Source organism: Lathyrus oleraceus, chromosome 4 (assembly GCF_024323335.1).
Source record: "Lathyrus oleraceus cultivar Zhongwan6 chromosome 4, CAAS_Psat_ZW6_1.0, whole genome shotgun sequence".
Taxonomy (NCBI): Eukaryota; Viridiplantae; Streptophyta; class Magnoliopsida; order Fabales; family Fabaceae; genus Lathyrus; species Lathyrus oleraceus.
This window is the reverse complement of record NC_066582.1, coordinates 222,843,432-222,852,902: the sequence shown is the minus strand read 5'-3', so window position 1 is coordinate 222,852,902 and position 9,471 is coordinate 222,843,432. Positions and strand designations below refer to the sequence as shown.

General features: G+C 35.0%; 1 long non-coding RNA gene and 1 pseudogene across 8 annotated transcripts; both read left to right on the top strand.

The window, feature by feature from the left end:
- Window positions 1-1,057: 1,057 nt before the first annotated feature.
- On the top strand, window positions 1,058-4,040 carry LOC127074680 (uncharacterized). 8 transcript variants are annotated; one of them, XR_007786085.1, is made up of 8 exons: window positions 1,058-1,206; window positions 1,345-1,650; window positions 1,715-2,042; window positions 2,125-2,489; window positions 2,593-2,665; window positions 2,817-3,067; window positions 3,170-3,259; window positions 3,401-4,040. It is a non-coding gene; the product is annotated as an uncharacterized LOC127074680 (long non-coding RNA). The 8 variants fall into 8 exon arrangements; XR_007786084.1 differs by having other exon boundaries at window positions 1,345-2,042; window positions 2,125-2,263; window positions 2,391-2,489; XR_007786081.1 differs by having other exon boundaries at window positions 1,345-2,042; window positions 2,125-2,267; window positions 2,391-2,489; window positions 2,817-2,941.
- A 2,536-nt stretch (window positions 4,041-6,576) lies between these two features.
- LOC127074673 (mitochondrial uncoupling protein 1-like) lies at window positions 6,577-8,474 on the top strand (annotated as a pseudogene).
- Window positions 8,475-9,471: the final 997 nt, after the last annotated feature.

Sequence of the window (9,471 nt, the reverse complement as noted above, 5' to 3'; positions counted from 1 at the left end):
CCCATAAAATTCAATTGAGGGCTTAAGGCCCCATCATATTTTAAAATTGATTTTTTAAAGAAAAATTTGTTTTGTTTTTAAAGAAAAAATTATTATTTTTTTATTTTCATGAAAAAAAATTTCAAAAAAAATCGACTTTTTTAATTTCATAAAAAGTCGATTTTGTTTCAAATAAAACTAAATTTTTTATTTAAAAAAAAATCGATTTCATTTTTCCGGAAAAAATCGATATTTTTTTTTATTTTCGGGAAAAATCGGTTTTTTTTTCTTTTCGAAAAAAGCCATTTTTAAAAAAAACACATTTTTTTTATTATTTTTGAAAATATGGACTTCTCTTATTTATAAAAAAATGACATTTCCTGTTTCGAAAAAAATTCGATTTTTTTTTGGAATTTTTTTTTTATTTTTGAAAAAAATCAACTTGTTTATTTCAAAAAAAAATATTTTTTTTCCAAAAAATATTTTTTTAAAAAAACATATCGCCTTTATCATATTAAAAAGAAATCATTTTTTTTTGAAAAAATCAACTTTTTCCTATTTTTGAAAAAAATAATTTTTTTTTCAGAAATATCACTTTTTTAGAAAAAATAAAAAATTTAAATATTTTAAAAAAAATCGACATGTTGTTTTTTTTTTGAAAAAAAATTAATGTTTTTGTTGAAAAAATCAACTTTTTTTTTATTTTTGAAAATAATTTTTACTTTTTTTTAAGAAAAAAATTAATTTTATAATTTTTTTTATTATTTTTAAAATATATATTTTAAAAAATAAATTATATTTTGAGCCCCTCACTTAGGCCCCTTAAAAACCAAAAATAAGATGGGGCTTAAAAATAAGGGGCCAAAAAATTATTGATTTAGTAGGGGGCCTAAAAAAATTGGGCCAAATAGGGGGCCTAATTGTTGGGGCTTTATCATTTAGGGCTTTTTTGACACTTCTACTCACCTCTCGCAACCTCTCATTCGCTCGCAGAATCGCTATCCCTCCACCTTACCCAACCGTCTCTCAAACACGTCCAACCCTCTCTCTCTCAAACTTGCTCAAACGAAAAAAATCTCCCTCTGCTCTCAAAATCGCTCGCATCTATCTCTCAAACCTCTCTCTCATCACGACCTCACCGAATCCCTCTCAAACAAACAAGAAAAACAAAGACTGTTACAAAACAGGAAGCTCACCCTCGGACCTTTGATGAAGATGACAGCTCAGGTGACGATCGAACCTTTCTTTCGCCTCTTCAAGTGCTGGTTTGTTCTTCCTTTAGGATTAGGTTTTCTTTGGTCTCTTTTCCGCCTCTAGGTCCCTGTTGTTTACTGATTCATTCTCCTTTTATATTCTGTGAATTAGGGTTTCCAATGGGGTCTTTGCAATCGGTACAGCAATAGGTTGTGTTGTAGCACCTCTCACATTCTTTCTTTTCTACCATTCGCTTGATCTTGGAAACCCTAATGGTGAATACAAAGCACCGAATGCTATCATCTATAGAAACATGGCAATTCTTGGCGTTGAAGGCTTTTCAGCACTACCAAACCATTGCTTGAAATTCTGCTATGCTTTTTTTGCATTTGCTGTGTTGATGAACTTTGTGTGTGGCTGGAACTGAACCACCTTTGTTCTGTCTGAAGTCATTTTCAACAATGCTGAAAGCTTGTAGTAAGATCCTTCAGATTTGAAAACCTTAACATCAATACTTTCAATGTGTTTGTTGGTTTTGCAGGCTGCTGGTGCTTGGCGGCAGGACCATGGCTTTGTAGGAATTTGTTGACAAGATATTGTAGCAGCAGTCAAGAACTCATTCGGATATGTTTGGTTTTGATGTGCAGTCACCATTGCCTCTTACTTTTAAATCCAAGACTCCGATATAGCTAAAACAGTTGCACCATTGCAGCTTGACATGATGATGTACCACTCAGATTTTGGTCTGTAGCATTGGACCCTGAATCCAGGATATCTCCTGTTTTTGCCTTTCCTGAAGTTACGGTCTTAACATTACCGATAGACTGATTCCGCTTTATAACAGGAACTTTTTTTTTTCTCTTTAAAAGGTATTTGGTTTTTTAGAAATGCTTTCAATCTTGGCTGGATCTAAGGATGATGCAATTAATGCTTCCATTGCTTTGTTTTTAGAGACCTCGTGCCCAGTATCAACCAGAGAATCCCTCTCTTCATCCAACTGTTTTTCTCTGGATGAACCAAACGTCCCACGAATCCTGGTTCACCTTGGGGCGCTCCACCACCATCAATCAGCCTAATCTGCTGCTCCTGTGTAGGTTGTTGATTGTCAATAGAAGCTTCTTTTGGAGAATTGCAATTTGTGGAATTTGAACTAGCTTCATGTTTGTCTTGACGCGCTCCACCACTATCAATCAACCCAATATGCTGCTCTTGTGTAGGCATGGCATGAACATAAACATGGTTGGCCAAGGATAACTTGCAAATGAAGCACTCATGATGGAAGCAAGCAAACATGAACAATGGAGTGATGGATTAAGGTTCATGAATCAATTTTCTTGAGTTCTGAATTCCTTACTGTTTCGAAAATTTGGATGTCCGAAACTCTTGGGAAATTTAATGAATGGCTTTGTTATTTTGCAGGGTGTTGTTATGTTAACACAAGTTGGCGGCTAACCTCAACTTTTACTTCACCATTCCGCTTCTGTTTCGATAGGTAAAGACCAAAGTATTCCGCTTGAGCGCCAAAACCTTACACTGCCATTTTCCTGATGCTGGTGTAGATTGACTGTTGCAGCCTGAATTCAATGACAATGTGTTTTATTTCATTTGCACTTAACCTGCCTTTTTTGTGTGCATTACTGTAGGAACAACTGTTGGTTTTGACGGCGTGCATCATCTATATGTGCTACATGAGATGCTTTGGACTCGTTATCTTCTTGAGCATTACTGGATGAGACATCCACCTCCACGGATGATGACAAATTTTCAGGTATAGTAGCCGGGAGTGGTTGTGGGTTGTCAGAATAATCTCCGTCCACAGGCGGAACTGAAGCATTTTGATTGCTTGAGTTCTGCTCCGCTACAGTTTCAAGCTATTGTCTTGAGTTACCTGCATGTATGCTGGTCCCTCCATTTCTCACTTTCACTTTCCCTTCAGGAATAGTAGTAGCAGCCACACCATTCTTATTAGAACTCATTCCTATTCTACTTGGAACAGAATGCCTTCTTGTACCAGAAGCTGGGAAAGAAAGCTGCTTCTTAGCAGGAGTACTTGGCACTTTGCTTTTAGTCTTTGCAACCTTTGCAGGTGAGCTTACATCTTCTTTCTCCGGAGATATCGCAATGCTATGTCTTCGATTAGTTTCGGAATTCTTGTTGAACACGGACTTTGAATCACCATCACCACCCCAAGAATCAGTGGTTGATGTTTTTGCTTTTCCTTTAACAGGTGCTGGAAGTACGCTCCTTGAAGCTAGAGTTTGATGACTTGGTTTTTGGCTTGTAGGAGAGTTTTTACTATCTTGATTTTGATCTCTTAGAGCATACAATTTGGAGATTTCTCCAACTGACATAGTGTGATTTGCAGCACCTTTTGCTGATTTATGATTCTCTTCATCCTTTGTGTGAACTATCGGAAGGAAAATCCTTACCGACAGTAACATTACCACCATCCGATGGACTAATTCTATCTACATTTACAGTAGATGAAGGGGCGGAATTCACATTAGTAATTCCAGATGATACAGTTGTAGGCCCATTGGCAATAGCTGGAACAGTGCTTGTTCCAGAACTTTTTTTCCTAGCCTTTGTCCCTTGCGAACCTGGCAAAGGAGGCACACCCTTTGAAGTTTCTTGGTTATGACTTGGTGTGGATGGTTGGACAAGGTATGCACCAAGTGATTTGCACAAGTTTGAAGGAATTTTGGAATGACAAAAGGCAAAAGTCAATTGTTGACCGAAGTCAACAAATGGACAAAATGTGTTTTCTTTATGATTTCTTTGTAAATGTCAAATTTTGTATTTTATTGTATGGAATCAAATGTAATGGTTTACAATGACATGAAATAAATTGAAATGGATTAACAAAATGGTTTGAAGTTGGTTTCCAAATGGTTTATTTATAACTTGAATGTTTGACTCTTGAAAAGAAAATAACTTGACTGATAATGGGTATGAACAAAAACCACGAAATAAGACCATAAGGTTAGGATTTGAAAGGAATATCCATGATCCAATAACATGACTGGCAAGTGGCTAGAAACACAAGAAACTTGGTTGTTGAGATGACCCAGACCATAGATGTATCCACAATCACAACACCATGACTTTGAATCAAAACCAATCCTCATATAAAACCAAAGCAAGGTTAGGCCAAGCATGCCAAACATAAAAAATTCAGGACCAAAATCGGGGTATGACACTATAACATTTTTATTTTTGAAGCTATGGTGGGAGGTGGTGGCAGTAATTCTGATATCTCCTTTGCCGGCACTTTTGCCAGTAGTGCTTTCTCTGCATGTTTCGCTGAGGTACATATATGCATGTCGCTATATATTTATTCCCTTTTCTTTAGGTTTTCATTAGATTGGGAATTCTCTTTACTTTGTAATCTGTTTTTGTTATCATCTTGTTGCGTAAAAACTATTATGTAGCACTGACACATCTTAAAACAGCGCCTCTATGTTTCAGACACTTGCACAAATATTTATTTTTTAAAATTATTATCTGTGTCGCTGTGTTAGTGTCGATACACTTGCACAGATACTTATTTTTTTAAATTATTATCGGTGTCTCTATGTTAGTGTCTATTCATGTTCAGGGAGTCGGTGCTTAGTAGTGTGAAACCGGTTTGGGTTTTTGAATTTGAACTTATTATTTTTTGTTGTGTATTAAAGGATACTACTTAATTGTGTTTTGACTGTGATGGACTTTGATTTGTGTGTTTTTAATGTTCTGGGAATTTGTGCTTTTGTTGTGGCATACGATGTTGATGTCATTTAGATAATAACTAACAACCTATTATTCATTTCAATTGACTCTGTTAGGTACGTTGTTTTATTTCCCCAATGTTATTTTGAATCCATCCATCTGTTACTATTGTTGTGTCGTGATGAGTAGGATCAAACTCCTTCAGGTAAAGTAACTAGAAATAGAATGGCATTTAGTATGTGTGGTTAACTATGACTTCCTAACCGTATCTTGTTCTTTTTCCTTTTTCACAGACTTGTTGGTCACCACCATCTTCCTTCCTTACATTACACTTCCTTCCAATCCCCATCCTCTCTCCTCAATTTCTCAAGGTGATTCTCTCTCTCTATTCTTAATTTCATATCTTCAATCTAATTTCATAGCTTCAGTTGTTTCTCGATAGAAAAACCAAAAAAAAAACCTATTTTTTCTGTTCTAAAATACCTCAATGCATGCAATTCTGTGTAATTGATTCAATTACTGTTCGTGTAACCGCCATGGGGAAAATTGATAAGCCCTTTTCGTTGCTTTCAATTCATTGAGAGATCTTGCGGAACTAATTGAGTTTTCGTTTTAATTCGTTAAGAGATCTATTGAATCCTGATTTTTTGTATTTTTTTTGTTCAATTCTTTGGTACTCGAATTTGCATTGAATAGGATATCCATATTGATGAACTGTCGTAATCAACGCCGAACGTGTGAAGTGTTTATTTGATTTTAGTAATGCTGACCAATGCTGACGTTATGAGCTCTGTAGCACCGACGCGTAAGTTTTATTCAGTCTTTTTTTGAAATTATTACTAGTTTCGATGTGTATGGGTTGGTGTTGGTGTTGTGTCGGTGTCTCTGTATTTGTCTTCGTGTTTGACTTTGGTCGTAACAGTGGCAGTGATGCGATCCCAATTGCAGTTGTGATGTTGTTGCATAAATCTCTAAAACCTTTATATTGTGGTTGGTGACCGTAATTTAGAACAATGTGCATAATATTTTATTAGCCTTTTGGATTGGATTCACAGCCGGTCTTAGGTAATTACAATGGCTGATGCGGTCGCAACTGTAATTACATTGTTGTTGTAGACATCTCTAAAATCTTTATGCTTATAACATCATGCATTTTTATAATTCCGTCGTTTTGTTTACTCTAAAATGTTACTCTTTTTATTTCCCAAAATTATTTTGGAGTGATAACTAACTTGTTCGTTCGAGTCTTTGTAGGAAGGTATGTACGCTCTTGACATGAATAGATCAAAATGAGTCTTGTGGTCATTACAAGTAATGTTCTTCTATGGCCTCTTTTCATTTGGTTTTTAGAATGTATGCTAAGTGATTGTTTTGTTACAAATAGTAAATACTGCACAAATCTATAATAAATATTGGATTGTTTCTGGCACTTTCTTTTTTATATTATTCGGGTAAGGGTTGTATTGTGTTTTGATTTCACTGTTTTTTTTGGTCATATTTGATAGGGAGAGCCAACAGTTGAGGTTACAAATGAAGTTGTTGATGCTGCAGGGCATACAATTGGTACATCTTTGGAGGTCATTTCCAACTTAGGAAGGTTCTCAACCCCAAGAGTATGATCAAACCAACATCACTAGCTAAAGATTATTTTGAATCCATAACTAACTTGATCGTCCGATACTTTGTAGGTACCACACCTTTGCTATGATCATGTCAGTCTTGAGGCCCTTAGAGGTAATGTTCTTATGTTTGTATGGAGGTTTAAGAATTGGGTTATACGAGCCAGTGAGTATTGACTGTGTCTCAAAGATTGTTTATTTATTTGAGTTCATATATCTACTTTTTAGCATATGCAATCTGATTGTTTGAATTATTTGGGATATTTAACAGGTTAAGAATTTGTATGTTTGGAAAGACCATGTTGGAGATGCTCCATTGGTGAAAAAAATTCTCGCTGCATTAACAACTGGTAAATCCAATTATATTTCTCCTAAAGCTCTCAATACATAATGCGTAATCATGATACTGAAACCTGTTTGATTTTTCTTTATCAACAGGTGCTGCTGTAGCAATTGCAGTGGCAAATCCTACCCATCTTGTCAAAGTTAGACTTCAAGCAGAAGGAAAATTGCCTCCTGGCGTGCCAAGGCGCTACACTGGATCATTGAATGCTTATTCAACAATTGTGAAACAGGTATTTTCCTTTAACCTTCTATGATTTGTGAAAGATAAAGATGATTTTAGTCCTTTTCTATGATCCAAACTCATAATTAGTCTTGTTTAATCTCTATCAAACAATCAGGAGGGAGTCAGAGCACTTTGGACTGGCATTGGCCCCAATGTCGCAAGAAATGCTATCATTAATGCTGCTGAGCTAGCCAGCTATGATCAAGTGAAAGAGGTAATGTAAAAGATACTAAACTGCGTTTTTGAGTTAAATTTTGCTATTACTCCAATTTCATTTATTTTAATAGCCTGTTTTTTTCCCTTCTACTGCAGACCATTTTGAAAATTCCAGGCTTCACCGATAACGTTGTTACACATCTTCTTTCTGGTCTTGGGCGGGTTTTTTTGCAGTGTGTATTGGCTCCCCAGTTGACGTGGTAATTTATCAGTGTTTACTTGTGAATATCAATGTTTGATTGTGCACTTTTTATTGTCTCATCATGTTATCTATAGTGTGTTAACTATATGTACTACATTCAGTTGCTTGGTGAGCTTCTAAACTATGCAGTTTTGCCTTTTCCCTAATTCAATTTTTCGAATTTTCTTCTTCAGGTGAAGTCAAGAATGACGGGAGATCCTAGTTACAAAAGCACCATTGATTGTTTCGTCAAAACATTAAAAAATGATGTATGGTTTTTTCTGCTATTATTACTTTTCCCTTTTCTTTATTTAAGCATTAATTGTATAAAACAAAATACTTCACAGAACTTGATCATATCAAATTGATAAGAGGTGGGTGCTTGGAGTATTATCTGCAACCATTGCAAATTGAACTAACATCATTTGAACTTTCAGTTTTCATGGCATCTTTAAACATTCTCATTTCTCACGCCTGCTTATATGCTAACATATAACTGTTCACTTTCATTTCTACGTTACATAATATGCTTTTTTTTCTTTGCATAACTCTCTGTTGTGGAAGTGGTGAAGGAATTCTCCAATAACTTATGTTTTAATTGGAGAAATATTGAAATCGGTATGTCATTTGATTGGTTTTGCAGGGACCTTTAGCCTTTTATAAGGGATTTATACCAAATTTCGGACGGCTAGGATCTTGGAATGTGATCATGTTTTTAACTCTAGAACAGGTATGAGTTGAGTACTTTGTGATAGATCCAAAATTTGGATCAAAATAAAATAACAATTTTTAATTTAATCAAAACCAAACATGAGTCCAACTGTTGTTATGAACGTACCCAAGCATTGATAGTGACATTTATGTGTAAATTGACTATGTTCTTTGTTCTAACATACATTCTCACAATTAACCTACAAATTTTGCTGTTTTAATTCCTATGTTTTTTGTTTTGACGCAGACTAAAAAGTTTGTCAAAAGCTTGGAATCAGCCTAAGCTCAACTAAGCAAGAGTAGAATTTTATGAGAATGGTCTCAGGTGGTGGTGCTAACAGAAATCTCAGGAAAATAAAACTTTTCCAGTTAACGTGGTAAATTATTTCTTAAATTCTCCTTTCTAAGAACACATGAACGCTATTTTTTGGATTCTGAGATACATCAAAGAGAATATTCCAGTTGAAATAACATCTATCGAATAAATTTCAGACGAAAGACCTTGATAAACTCCTATATTTTTTGGGTATTGAGGTAGTTAAATCTAAAGATGATATGGTAATTTCTCCAGGGAAATATGTTATGGATACTTTTGAAGAAACAAGTTTGTAGAATGCTAAACCAGTTAATACTCTTATGGATTCAAGTGTTTAAATTCTACCTAATCAGGGGGAGCTTCTATATGAATTAAGGATGTATAGGATATTAGTTGGAAAGTTAAATTATCTCACAGTCACACGTCCCAACATTTCTTTTTCGGTTAGTGTGGTGAAGTAGTTCTTAAATTCTCCTTTCTAAGAACACATGAACGCTATTTTTTGGATTCTAAGATACATTAAAGGTTCTCCAGGAAAATGTCTCATTTATGAAAATAAAGGACATACTCAGATAGTTGGATATCCTAACGCTGATTGGGAAAACTCACCCATTGTTAGACGATTTACCTCTGAGTATTGTTTATTTGTTGAAGGAAACCTAATATCCTATAAAAGTAAGAAACAGAATGTAGTTGCAAGATCAAGTGCTGAGGTAGAATATAAGGTTATGACACTAGTAACATGTGAGGTCGTTTGGTTGAATCAACTGCTCAAAGAACTTCAATTTGAAAAAATAAGACCATGACCCTTATTTGTGATAACCAAGTTCCATTACGTATTGTTTTGAATCCAGGTTTCATGAGAGGACCAAACATTGTCAGAGAGAAGATAGAATCAAACGACATTGTCACAAGTTTTGTTAACTCTAATGATCAATTGGTATGTGTTTACAAAATCCCAACGAGATCCTAAAACTAA